Consider the following 13,499-nt stretch of genomic DNA (forward strand, 5'->3'; position numbering starts at 1 on the left):
CTAGTGGACAATAGAGCAGTAAATTAGGTTAAGTGATTGAAGAATAAAAAATAGAGCCATCTTTAGCATATGGACTGGATCGAGGATTGGACACAGAAACGACTTTTAATACACTAAAACCTCTTTTTATGCATGTTATTTTTATGCACTTTTAATTTATGCACCTTTTTATGCCCTGCATAAAAAGAGGGAAAGCTACTGGGAACCAGTATTGTGCATAAGAATATTTAATAATGACGGGAACTATTGCAACGGTGGCCAGGGGGTGGTTATAGGAGAGAGCAGAAGAGAAGGTTGCAGGGGCGTTTCAGGGGGTCCCAAGGGGTTTCAGCGAATTGCCAGCGGATTTTTTTCGGGGGTTTCGGAGCCTCTCAGGGGTGTTACATGAAGTCCGAGGGTGTTTAAGGCTCAAGCATCCGTCATCATTTTTTGGAAATAGAATAGCAGTTTTTTCGCTGTAATTCAAAACAATGACCACGAAAATATATTCACTGTATTCTATTCTTCATATGGAATACAGTGAATCCATTTTCGTTGCAAAAAATATTGATTTGAACGAAAAAAAAGGCTTTCAAATGTTTGATGATGACGATGATTTCAGAGACGAATGGTTCAACGTTAAGGGAGACATCGGAGACATTTCAGGAAGTTGCAGAGCATTTTTGGCGGGATACAGAGGCGTTACGGAAGCGTTACGGTAGATCTTTTTTTAGGGGGTTGCCTCTTAAGTGTGTTACATGGGTCCGATGGGGTTTAGTGGGATTTCAGAGGCATTTAAGAAAGTTGCCGAGCATTTTCGGCGCGGTTCGTCCGCTGGTTTGTTTTTAAAGTCTGGAACACAAATCTTATATGTAGCTGGATAGAACTTGACAGATTTCTCATAATTTAACCTCTGAGGGAACTATCATATAATTTGATGTACAATTTGTTATTGTACTCCAAGCTTTTGTCAAACGGGTGCCTCAAATGTTGCAATAACGGTTGAGCACGCTGTAATGTTACTTATGTTCCTCGTCAACCACTTCATACAACTGCATTAGTGGTCTAATAACACTTAACGCGCTCGGCATAGTTCCATCATGCTACTCAAAGTGTTGCCACAAATAATGCTTAGTTTACAAAACCCAGTTATCTGGCCAGTGGGGCATGGGAGCCTAAGCTTCAACTGCTAATGCAATTAGAGACTACCCAGATTTAGACGTGGGTAATCCTATATATGAAAAGTTATCCAAGCCGTTCTGGAAAATTCGAAATTCAAAAAATATATTTAATGTACATTTAATTGTTTGAAATCAAACCTATACTATACAATATATGCTATCGCAGATAGACGTTCTAGCTCGAACAAATTTATTCAAATTATCTATGTTAATTTTCACAAGCGACACCTAGGCAACCGATTGCCACAGTGCAGTCGTGTGCAGTTGCAGTTGAGAAACCACGTGTTTCCAGCCGCTTACTTACCACCCAATTCACCACCCAACGAGAAATAAAATCAAAACAAACACTGTCAAAATCATTCCTACATTTGCGTCACATTCACAAAGATTTTGAAATGCGAGTGAAGTTCATCCAAATTCAGTTTTATTCAAGCAAATCTATGTAAAATAAATGAAATAATGTGTAAAATAGTTAACAAGAGTCCTGCGCTAATTTGTGCAAAAGATTTAAGACATCAAATAAAAGTCATTTACTCTGCACAAATCATGTGGAAACATTACACTAGTTTACAGCATTTTTGAACTCGGTAAGCTGATGATCGTTTTTGGTGTGGAATTATGCCCCGAGTACGAAAAGTCGAAGGAAAAAAATACAGTAGAGCGGAAATTTTTTCGACTTTCCATACAAGGTTGATGATTTGAAATCGATTTTTGTTCTATTTTTAAGCAAAGTCGCTCACTTCAAACATTTCATTCTCCGTAATAAATGCTCCGATTGAGCTGAATTTTTTACTGTAACTCGCCTACACATGATATGTCAAATAAACGTCGGGAAAGAATTTTTAAGTTGCTTTTTTCTTATTGAAAAAAATACATTTCTTTCAAAAAAATTGAGAATTTTGCTAAAATTTAAGAAGATCGTCCCAAAAACTCGCCAATATCTTGAATTTCATCAATCTGACGCAAAACCTGTATTCAGATGGTCGAATGGTATTGTATTCAGCTTTCAATTTATGGAAAAATAAATAAAATTGGTTGAACAAAACGCAATATATTTGAATTTTAGTAAATTACATATTTTGAAAAATTACAAAACTCGATATTGAGCTAAAACTCAAAAACTGTTCTACTTTAAATTTTTTGAAAGTTGGTTTCGAAATCAGCACTAAATTGTGCTTTAAAAATGGTGGTCGTTGACAGAAGTTCACGACTTTCGATTTATTTTGTAAACTTGTGTAATTTATTTACCTTTCGCATATAAATCTGAAAAATAATATTTTACACTTTTACAATCGTTATCGTGGTTCAATCGATCCCAAACAAATAAAAAGTTTGAAAGGTTTGAGCTCACATCATTTTTTTTTGTTTCAGAGTGATTTACCCTTCTTCAAACTGCTTTCTTTCAAAAATACTCTAAAACCATTTCTTGTTTGTTCTTACATCAGTTCCAATAATTTATTTACCTTTCGCATATAAATCTGAAAAATAATATTTTACACTTTTACAATCGTTATCGTGGTTTAATCGATCCCAAATAAATAAAAAAAAACACGATTAATTTTTCAATGTTTTAAAATGTAATTAGATTAAGAGATGAACCAGCCTCGAGCTGAAAATCACTCTAATAAAGAAAAAAAAATATCATTAGATTGGGAACACTTATGGATTGAGAACATTGGCAAGTTTCTGGCAAACGGTTTTCTGGGAAATATCGCACAATCCACAAATACCAATGTGTGCAACTATTTGCCAAATTGCTTAAAAATTGTTATGTATAGTAGTGAACGCGTGTGTAAGTGAAAAGCATAAGCAAGCCAACCGACCGTTTGTCAAAAGGTGCCGTTGTTTTTCAACAATACATGACGGGTTTTTATGTCCATATAATTTAACGTTAATTTAACTGTACAATAAATTGTAACAGTTTGGTATGAATTGCTTAAACCATTGTTTATAATACAAAGCGTCAAGTTTTGTATCGTTCAACATGAAAGCAACAGTCTGTGATAAGACAACATTAACAGTAAGAAGAATTTTACTGTTTGGAATCCAAGACAAACTGTATTTTTTCTATGCGGGTAAAATTAATGTTCATTTTTGTGGAAATGTTTTGTACAAAATGAGATATGTATAAACGCTTTAAGTTTTTTTGTTGACTATTGAACTTTTTCACTAACGAAATGTTAGAGCCAATATGTCACAAAATGTTAGAGTCAATATGCCATGCTTTCGTCAACTATTCTTTTAATGGCGAAATAAAACTAATCTGTGTCATGAACCGGTTTAATACAACCCAAACTATGTTTTATCATGTGAACAGCGCTAGTTTACAAACATCACATGTACGTACAAAAACGCTATCAGTAACATGTTTTTGTTTTATTTTACTTTACTAGCGTTGAAAGCTTCCTTGCAATAACAAACATTAAGTCGTCTATCGCACGTTCACGTTCGACTGAAGTTCCTTTCCAGCATCCTTGCACTTTTTATCACCCATGGATGCCAAGAAATGAAATGAATCGTCTCAAATCGTCGCTACCACTCAATTGTGGTCGCGCATGCTCCATAAATTAGCCGACTTCAACCACGAACCCACCGGAATCCACCTGTTGACACTGTAAACATCATCCGACAAGCCACGTGTTGAACTGCTCGTGCAGTTCATCCGCAGGTTCGTATCAGCTCTACACGTGACTCAGCCTGACCGAAGTTGGCCGAACGGCCGATAGGTAACCCACCAGAATGATGGTCCATGATCTTCAACATCTCTAGACTAAAACTGTTTGGACTCTGGAACCATTCTCAGTTGACTACCATCAGTCACTCCGGTCGGTTCGGTCGCCTTTTCGTGCGGGTTCTGGTCCATGTGAGGATTAATTGTACTATGTTCCTGCTACTACTGATATCAGTTTCAACAGTTTCAAGTTTTCAGTGAGGAGAAAAAAAAACTTGATTGAAAACTGTTGCGTTTAATTGCTCTTGGTGTCCACCCGGAATGGGTGATGTGTGGTGGCTAGAAAACCGGAAGAGTTTCTTTCACAACTTTCAATCCAGTGTGGAATCTGGTGAATAAAAACCCGTAAAGCGCAGTGTTTTCGTTTGAGGCGAGAAGCGTTGGGGAGCATCAAAACAAAAAAAGAAAGAGGATATGATATTGTTCCCGGAAGCGAACCAATTTATGTGTCAACAACCCGTTTGGGAAAAGAGAGATTCCTAGGACAACTGGCGACCTGATTGCTATTTCCGATACCATATCGTCAACCGGAACCCAGGGGAAGTGGATTAGAAGGATGAAGATGTGCGGTGCCATCGACTGATATGTGCTGGAAAAGCTGTGTGTATTTTTTTTTGGTGGGTGCCTCGAGGGAAAACTTTAGGATTGTGAACAAACATATGATGTGATGATGTCCAAGTTCGGGGTTAAAAGCTGCTACTCGGACACGACATGAGAGTGGAAAAATCTTAAATATCAGTGTCTGATGGTTACTGCAAACAAGCTTAGAGAGTGTGTGTTACATCAACAAGATATAATATTTTAATTTTCATTTTAGGTAAAATTGTAAAAATTAAGATGGATAATGGTTTGACAGGTAAAATGAAAGTTTTGTAACCTAATGGCATCTTATGTTTGAAACTAAAATGCTCGATAGCATTTCTAAAGAAATAATTCTTTTGGAGCTAGCCAAGCTTGATTTTCAAATGAAATAAGTTTCTTGGATTTTATATTGGGATGTCTAGAGGTTGTAACCAGACAAGGTTGTGATTCAAGATAGGAAAATGTTTTTCCGTTGTGAAATCAATTTTCTTTGCGAAGTGAATTTGAAATGTGTCTACGAAAATTGAGGCCATCCCAAGTAACAATCAGCATGCCTTGAAGGTTCATTCATGTTTTATCCTGGTTTTATACGAGCATGTGAAAAAGCTAGTTGTTCTATATAAGTTTTATATGGTAGTTTTTTACTTAACACCTTTGGCATTCCATAAAACTATCATATAACTTCTGCTATAAACATCTTCAGTTAAACACTAGCAAGTGGTCATGGATTGGTTTTATCACTTATTATATACCATTTCAATAAAACTTTCATTTGCGGTTGTTGTCGGAGAGATTTTTTTTTGTAAACAAATACACAAAACTGTGAGGGAATGCATAAAACCAACAAAAGATTTCGTGGCCGTAACATAGACCTAAAAATGCTGTGATAAAACCGCTAGTTCTGTCTTGAGCTCAGATATGACCACCTCAGGAGGGTTAGTCCTATTGGAGGAATCATCAGGAACATTTTATCAGAAAAATATGTCGCCTAGCCGGGATAATTTATGTAAATGAGCGATTCCAAGCAACAGCATCAAAATTAAGGAAATTTTTTAATTCATGATTTTCTATTGAACTGAAACTTTGCACAGTTTTTCAGTTCCATCTAAATCGCCATTTTTCGATATCAAATTTTTATTTTGAATCACGACTAACTTTTCGAAAGGGTGTATGTGAAAATGGTTCAATAATATTCAAAAATCTGTACAGCCAAAATGGTTCGTTCGATTGCTATGAATTTTTCAGCAAAGTTAGATAACTAAATGGTGATTCCTATGAAAATATACACTGTGAAAAAAACATCTTTTTTAACATTAAAAATATCATTTTTGTCACAAAAACTCAAATATCTCAAAACCCTATCTTTTTACCAACGCAATTTTTTTAGGGAAGACGGTCCATTGTATTAGCAATCTACCATAAAAATTTGGTGATGGTAAACTAATAAACAAAAAAGTTATAACATTTCAAACATTTCACAATTTTCACATTTGGTAAATATTTTTTTCTGTGTAAATTATTTCGGTCAGAAATCGCAGTTTGATGCTGATTTTATTGTTCAGCAAAGTTAGATAACTAAATGGTGATTCCTAAGAAAATATACACTGTGAAAAAAATCTTTTTTAACATTAAAAAATATCATTTTTGTCACAAAAACTCAAATATTTCAAAACCCTATCTTTTTACCAACGCAACTTTTTTAGGGAAAACGGTCCATTGTATTAGCAATCTACCATAAAAATTTGGTGATGATAAACTAATAAACAAAAAAGTTATGACAATTCAAACATTTCACAATTTTCACATTTAGTAATAATTTTTTTTTAGTGTAAATTAGGCTAATACAAATTTCGATTTTCTCTTATGTCACCGCCCCCTCGGAAAATTTTGGTCGGAATTCAACATTTTGAGGGGGGCACAAATAAAATGTTCAAGAAAATCAACAAATTTAAGGTGTAATTCGAGTTCCACAGAAACTTTCTTAATAAATCCGATGAGTTTATCTATGTTGCCTAATTGATTGGATATTTTTCCATCGAATACATTTATTATTTATCATCCTCCCCCTTAACGAGTCAACGAGCGCTGTGACAAAAGAAGAAAATGAGATTTGTTCCTGCCTTTATTTCGGCCGGAAATCGCAGCTTGATGCTGATTTTATTGTTAATGGCCTTGCGTGAGTAAAACAAGCTGTTTTAATTATGTATTATGTATATTATATGTACAGTAATGTTCCGATTTTATCACGCCCTCCGCGCATTAGTCGTTTATTCATTATTTGCTGTTACATTTGAGGACAAGTGTTTTCCCTCTTCTTCAAAATGAATGTTGAAAGCGTGTTTTGCAACGTTAAAAATATTGAAATGGGTATAGATGTTGAAGTATATATCAAAGCATTTTTGAAAAGGGGCGTGATTAATTGTTTAAACTGATGTCGCTGATGGTACGGTGACATGACTCTCTGCACTTAGCACTTCTGGCAATTTCTCAGTTGTTGTCGTTTTCGAACTTCCTACGCCCTGCTTTACCGATGATATACAGATGGCTCGTTTGTCAAAGTCTAGACGGCAGGACGTGCAAATGCGTAAATTTGGATTCAATTTGGGCATAACCAGTCTCTTTCAGATTATCTATGGTGCTTTCGGTGAGATTTCGTAACTCCTTTGATCATTTTTTTTTCATCAAACGGTCTACAAGAGAGAGTTGAGTTGAAGACCTTTGAGAAAGCGACTGTTCATGTTGTTCGTTAGATTATAATAAACAAAATCACTTATTAGTTTTAACTGACTAGTTTGGTGTTGTTTGCTTGGCTGAAGAAAAAATTTACTATTTAATATCCATAGCGGTAGTATTTTTTTTTTTGCTTTTTCGTGAGCATTGTCATGGTATGTATACAGACAAACAAACGTAACACTGACGAAATTTTCATTGACCACGCCTTTAACGATCATTTTGAATCTTGGTTGTGGCTTTCATAACCAGAAGAGTGCCCTTCATTTTTCTTTGCGTTTGACGTTTCACACTAGCGCCTTCTGATGACGATATTGCACATCGCAGTATTTCGTGAAACATTTCCACCAGGTGGGGGTAGTGTGAACTGGGCGATGGATTTTCACGTGGTAGGTAACTCTCATGCATTTGTTGTTGTTGAAGTTACTCGCATTCTTCCGATCATAAAGTCTGTTCTCTAAGAGGTATTTTTTGAAGATAAACTAGACGTATACGCGTATATAAAACTTTTATTATACAGCTTTTGTCTTAAAAATAAGTTTAATTCCATTTTTCTTATAATCAACAGCTTTTCAACACTATCAAGGGATTTTTTCACCAGTCACGTACAATAAAAAGTATGACACTCTCAATATTTTTGATCAAAACACTGGATCGCGTCTAAGTTTCAAATAGATACTATAGAAATTATGAATAATCAAACAAAAGTATCATGAAAACAACTTGTTTAATTCAGGCGGTAGCCTTTACAATAAAATCAGCATCAAAAAATAATTCTCAAAATAATTTACACAGAAAAAAATTTTTTTTTGTTACTAAATGTAAAAATTGTGAAATGTTTGAAATGTCATAACTTTTTTGTTTATCAGTTTACCATCACCAAAATGTTATGGTAGATAGCTGATATAAAGGGCCATTTCCCCTAAAAAATTAACGTTGGTAAAAAGATAGGGTTTTGAGATATTTGAGTTTTTGTGACAAAAATCATATTTTTTTTAAGTAAAAAAATAAATTTTTTACAGTGTATATTTTCTAAGGAATCATCATTTAGTTATCTAACTTTGCTGAAAAATTCATAACAATCGAAAAATCCGTTTTTGCTGTACAGCTTTTAGAATATTTTTTAGCTGTTTTAGCATACACCCTTCTGAAAAGTTAGTCGTGAGTGAATATGAAGGTTTGATATCGAAAAATGACGATTTAGATGAAATTGAAAAACTGTGCAAAGTTTCAGATATTTTTGAAATGGTCGCTCAGGATCGACTGACATGACTCCGTGGAATTCCTCAAATACAGAAAAATCATTACTAAATATTTTGATTTTACGTACAGCTTGAGATCAAACTTAACGATTCAACATGTTTTCGTCATGCTTATTTTCCGAAAAATTACATAATGTCTTTGAAACTCCGCAATGTTGAAAAACCCTTTTAGGCACCCAATTCCATCGGGTAAATTAAGGGCATTTAACTTCCAATTAATGCACAGTTTGTGTGGCGCACTTATTTTTTGTCATTATCACCCGAGCAGAAAGGAATAGCAACAGCATAATAACATATGTTATTTTGGCAAAATAACTGAGCAACGTAAAGAGTTATTTTCATGTTATTAACATAACATATCATGTTATAAACTTTATCTGTCATAAGCGGCAAAATAACAAAAATCATATCAAAAAATGTTCCTGGAAGACCACTTAAATAACACGTTTCGTTAGTTTCAATAACAACTTAATAATAGCGATTTTGTAAAATATGTCAATAACAAATTATGGAATGCATATGTTATTGATAACAATCTGCACACAAAATGAGTTATAATATCAAAATCATTGCAAAGTAAGTTATAATATCAAATAAATAATTCTATAGAAAACTTTACGAGGAATCAGACCTCCGAAGACCGCAAAGCGATGCGATGTTTGTGGAAAAAGTTATTATGCCTTTCCCGATCAATAAAATGACGAGATTTTATTATTTATTGTATTTATTTATTATTTATTGTTATTATTACTGTTTATAAAACACTAAGCTGAGAAACTGGTCCTATCCTGGTTAGGATGTAATACCAGAAAGAAGAAGAATTGGAACTGATGAGAGAATTTGCACGTGCTGCCCATCATGTAATGCTGTAAACGACGTAAATCTTGTATGCTGCATTTTGGATTTCAAAACTTGTTATTGTTATACTATTGATGATTAAATAATTGTACACTCTCAATAGCACAATAATAACTAAATTTGTTCCACGACAAAACGTATTATTGAAATGTTTTTCAATGGGTGATTACCAATAGCATGATCATAACAAAATAAGATTGTCCAACAAAACATGTTATGGAAAAGTAATGATTTGATAAGTTCTTAATAACAAAACAAGATATAATAACAGGTTTTGTTATTTTGTAGTTATAGATTTGCTATTCTCCTCTGCTCGGGCACAGTCATATTCAGCACAAATTTCCCGTGGCATGTCTCCACGTATTAAATAGGAAAACAAATCTGAACTCCAGATCGACATCATTCCAATTGATGACTGTATAAAAAAAAACCAGAATAATCCACCTAGTGGTGATAGTGCCTTTTTCGTCGAATATGCCCAAGTAACCCCAAGCATTATATCATTGCACGAATTAGACTGAATATCAACATCAGTAATTTCATACTTCTCATGCAATAATCCTTTAGATTGGCATTATCAATGTAATGATGCATTGCATTTTTCTTTACATTAGGGTTCATTAAAAGGTGATATAAGATAATTCAATAATTCGTCCCACTCCCGCCAAACTCACAAAAATGTGAGTTCTTCCTTCGGAAGGGAAGTAAAGCGTGGGTCCCGAGATGAACTAGCCTAGGGCTAAAAATCTCGTTAATACAGATAAAAAAAAATCAATAATTCAACACTGCAAAAACTGAATAAATGCAATGTACAAACAAGCAAAGTTTGCTCTAACAATACATTTATAAAAGCTTGACTCTAATGGTAAACAAATCAAATCAAGAAGATTCAACAACTTTACGGTCAAATCCATCAGTATTCAACACTTCTGGTTCGACTCCCGACCAACTTAATCCCCATTTGAGCCACCGATCGACGACAGCAAAACCATTTTGTAGATGACCTTTTCTCTTTTCTGTAGGCTGCTATCACATGCTAATAATGATGGAAATCACAATTAGCATATGAGCAGTGTGCGAAAGGTGTTTTAATTTTCTTATTGATTGAATATCTTCTAAAATGCATTATGTATTTATCAGTAATTTATCAGAATGTGATAAATTACTGTATTCTATTACATATGACATAGTCGTTTTGGCTTCTACTGCAATGATGTCTCAATCAATCAAAGATCAGTTTCCTTTTAGTTAATGAAAAATTTGTTGTTATCACTGCAGCAGAAACGGTCCAAGGCGCCAGCGCGATGGAGCTCATCTAGCGGTCTTCAACACTTCTGGTTCGACTCCCGACCCGGCGGCGGCGACAAAAAAAAATGGTTAAAACAGTCATGTGTGGGGGGGGGGGGGGGGGGGCATCATACCGTTGATAACGAAACGGTGCTAAAAATAGATTTTTGTTTTGGTTTTTCGTGTTGCACGTATTAAGCATGTGCAAATGTACAGCACATGCATTTATGTTACTTTAGCAATGGCTGTCAGCGTGCTGCAATATGTGGCACTAATTTGATTTTAGTGGGACCCTTTTCGACTTTAATATTGCTTCAATGAGGGGTTTAAAGCAATGCAGCATTATATTCACAATTTTAATTATCAATATATGGCAAAATTGATGCACTTATGTACGGCTTCGTGGTTACTTGGGTGTAGTCAACATTTTTCCGGCCATAAGCCGAAGTGTTCCTGAATCCTGATAATACTCTAGAACGGGATAAATCTCATTTTCTTCTTTTGTCACAGTGCTCGTTGACTCGTCAATGTGGGGTGGAGTTGATAAAAAATAAATGTATTTGATGAAAAAATTCTTAAAAAAAAACAAGCAAAACCGCTTAACTCATCGGTTTTGATAAAAAAAAACTTCTGGAAGACTCTAATTTCACTTTAAAATTGAAAAAAATATTGGTTTATTTATTTGTGCACTTCTTCAATATGTTGAATTCTGACCAAAATTTCCAAGGGGGGACCCCTCTGGACTTAAGAGAAAATCGAAATTTGTGTCAGCCTTATTCAGAAAAGCAAGAATTTTATCAAAGCCATAATTCAATTTGGAAACTTATTGATGGCTCATATTCCGAAGCTATGTTAAACGTTTAGACCGAGCTGAAAAATATCAAGTCTCTCAGTTGACTGCTTGACCACCTTCACTAGCACTGGATGCCGATCATTATCAAGACATTTCGGCAAATTTTATTTTACTATCTTTAGTTATAAGATTCATGTCAAATTTGATAAATAAAAGTGCAAGCAAGCGAAATTTCCCCTATTAAAGCCCATTCAAATTTCAACCGTGTTACAGAGCGCGAGGGCTCAATCAGTTGCATCAAAATTGTTCGCAGTAATTTTTGGCGCAAAAGGGGATTGGTGCTATAAAATTTAAATTTTTCCATACAATGTTGATCCATCCTACTGTATAATGACGCCTCAGGAATCTAAAATGATGTAATTTGACTTTGTTTTGTTCACCTGCGTAATTTCAGCAATGGATCCAATCCTGATTCTGAAACACTGCCGGTAATCTTAAGTGTGGTCAGAGACTATTTTCTTGCTGCCCGTTTATCCGGTTAACGAACATTTTTGATGATATGATGTTTCGCATGCATGGGTTTAGTTTAGTTTTTTAATTGGTCACTTCCGACTGGACACCTGGAACCGGTTCCGGAACACAACCGGTTTAGATACGGTATGAAACTATTTTCCTGCTTACCGTTCATATGGTTATCGAAAAAGCCTCACTTTGATACATATGTTGGATGCATAGATTTGGTTCACTTTTATATTTGGCCACTTCCGATGGGACAACAGGAACCGGTTTTGGAACACTACTGGTTCAGATATGGTCTGAAACTATTTTCTTGCTTACCGTTCATCTGGTTATCGAAAAAGCTTCTCTTTGATGTGTCGCATGCCTGGGATTGGTTCACTTTCTTGTTTGGTCACTTCCGGCGGGACACCCGGAACCGGCTCCGGAACACTACCGGTTCAGATATAGTCAGAGACTATTTTCCTACTTCCCGTTCATCAGATAATCGAAAATGCCGTGGTTTGATGGGTCGCATGCATTGGTTTGTTGCATTTTCATATCTGGCCCCTTCCTGGGGTAGCGGTCCGGAACACCTGAATGTCCATTACTACGGAACGGCTTAACCGATCTGAACCATTTTCAATAGGAAACAATGGAACAATGTACCCCGTCGAATGAACCATCGGTCGTTGAAATCGGTTCATATTTACTATCTAAAAATGAGGTGACTTTTTGTACACACACACACACACACACACACACACACACACACACACACACACACACACACACACACACACACACACACACACACACACACAACACACACACACACACACACACACACACACACACACACACACACACACACACACACACACACACACACACACACATACACACAGACATCATCTCAACTCGTCGAGCTGAGTCGATTGGTATATAACACTTGACCCCACCGGGGGCTTTATCAAACTTTCGTTTTTGGAGTGAACATATAGCCTGTCGGTACACCTTGGTGTATGAGAAAAGCAAAAACCAAGCATAATTTATTCGAACATTAGTGAGAAATAAACAAAAGAAATGTTTGACAAGTCTGAAGATAGTTTTATTTAGAAGGTTGTATCGGGATACGATAAAACTATGATACAACCCGAAATCCTAAGCCGGTTTGCATACGAATATCCTGTAGATCGTAATAAGACTGGGCCAACTAGCCAGAACGTGGGCTTATGGAGGCATATTAGAACTCAAGATGACTTAAAAGTCGGCATCAATGGTTTTATGTTTAGGGTTTTTGCATCGCAAAAAAACTTCGATAAAATCAAAATTGTTACTTGGGAGTAAATGAAAAACTGTTTGTTTGACATTTATTTAACTACTAACGAAAAGCATCAGTTTGAGACTAAACTTCCAATTTATTGACAAGTATGTTGTCATCAACTTGCAATAGAAGTGCTTCTAGCAAATTAGAAATCGTGGGTTCGATTCTTATCGGAGCACGTGGATTTATTTTCACAATACATTCTTAGCACAAAGAGCAATGATATATTCGTGAAATTTCGTGTACTAAACGACATTTTATTATTCGATTCAAC

The sequence above is a fragment of the Aedes albopictus genome, chromosome 2 (assembly GCF_035046485.1).
Source record: "Aedes albopictus strain Foshan chromosome 2, AalbF5, whole genome shotgun sequence".
NCBI lineage: Eukaryota > Metazoa > Arthropoda > Insecta > Diptera > Culicidae > Aedes > Aedes albopictus.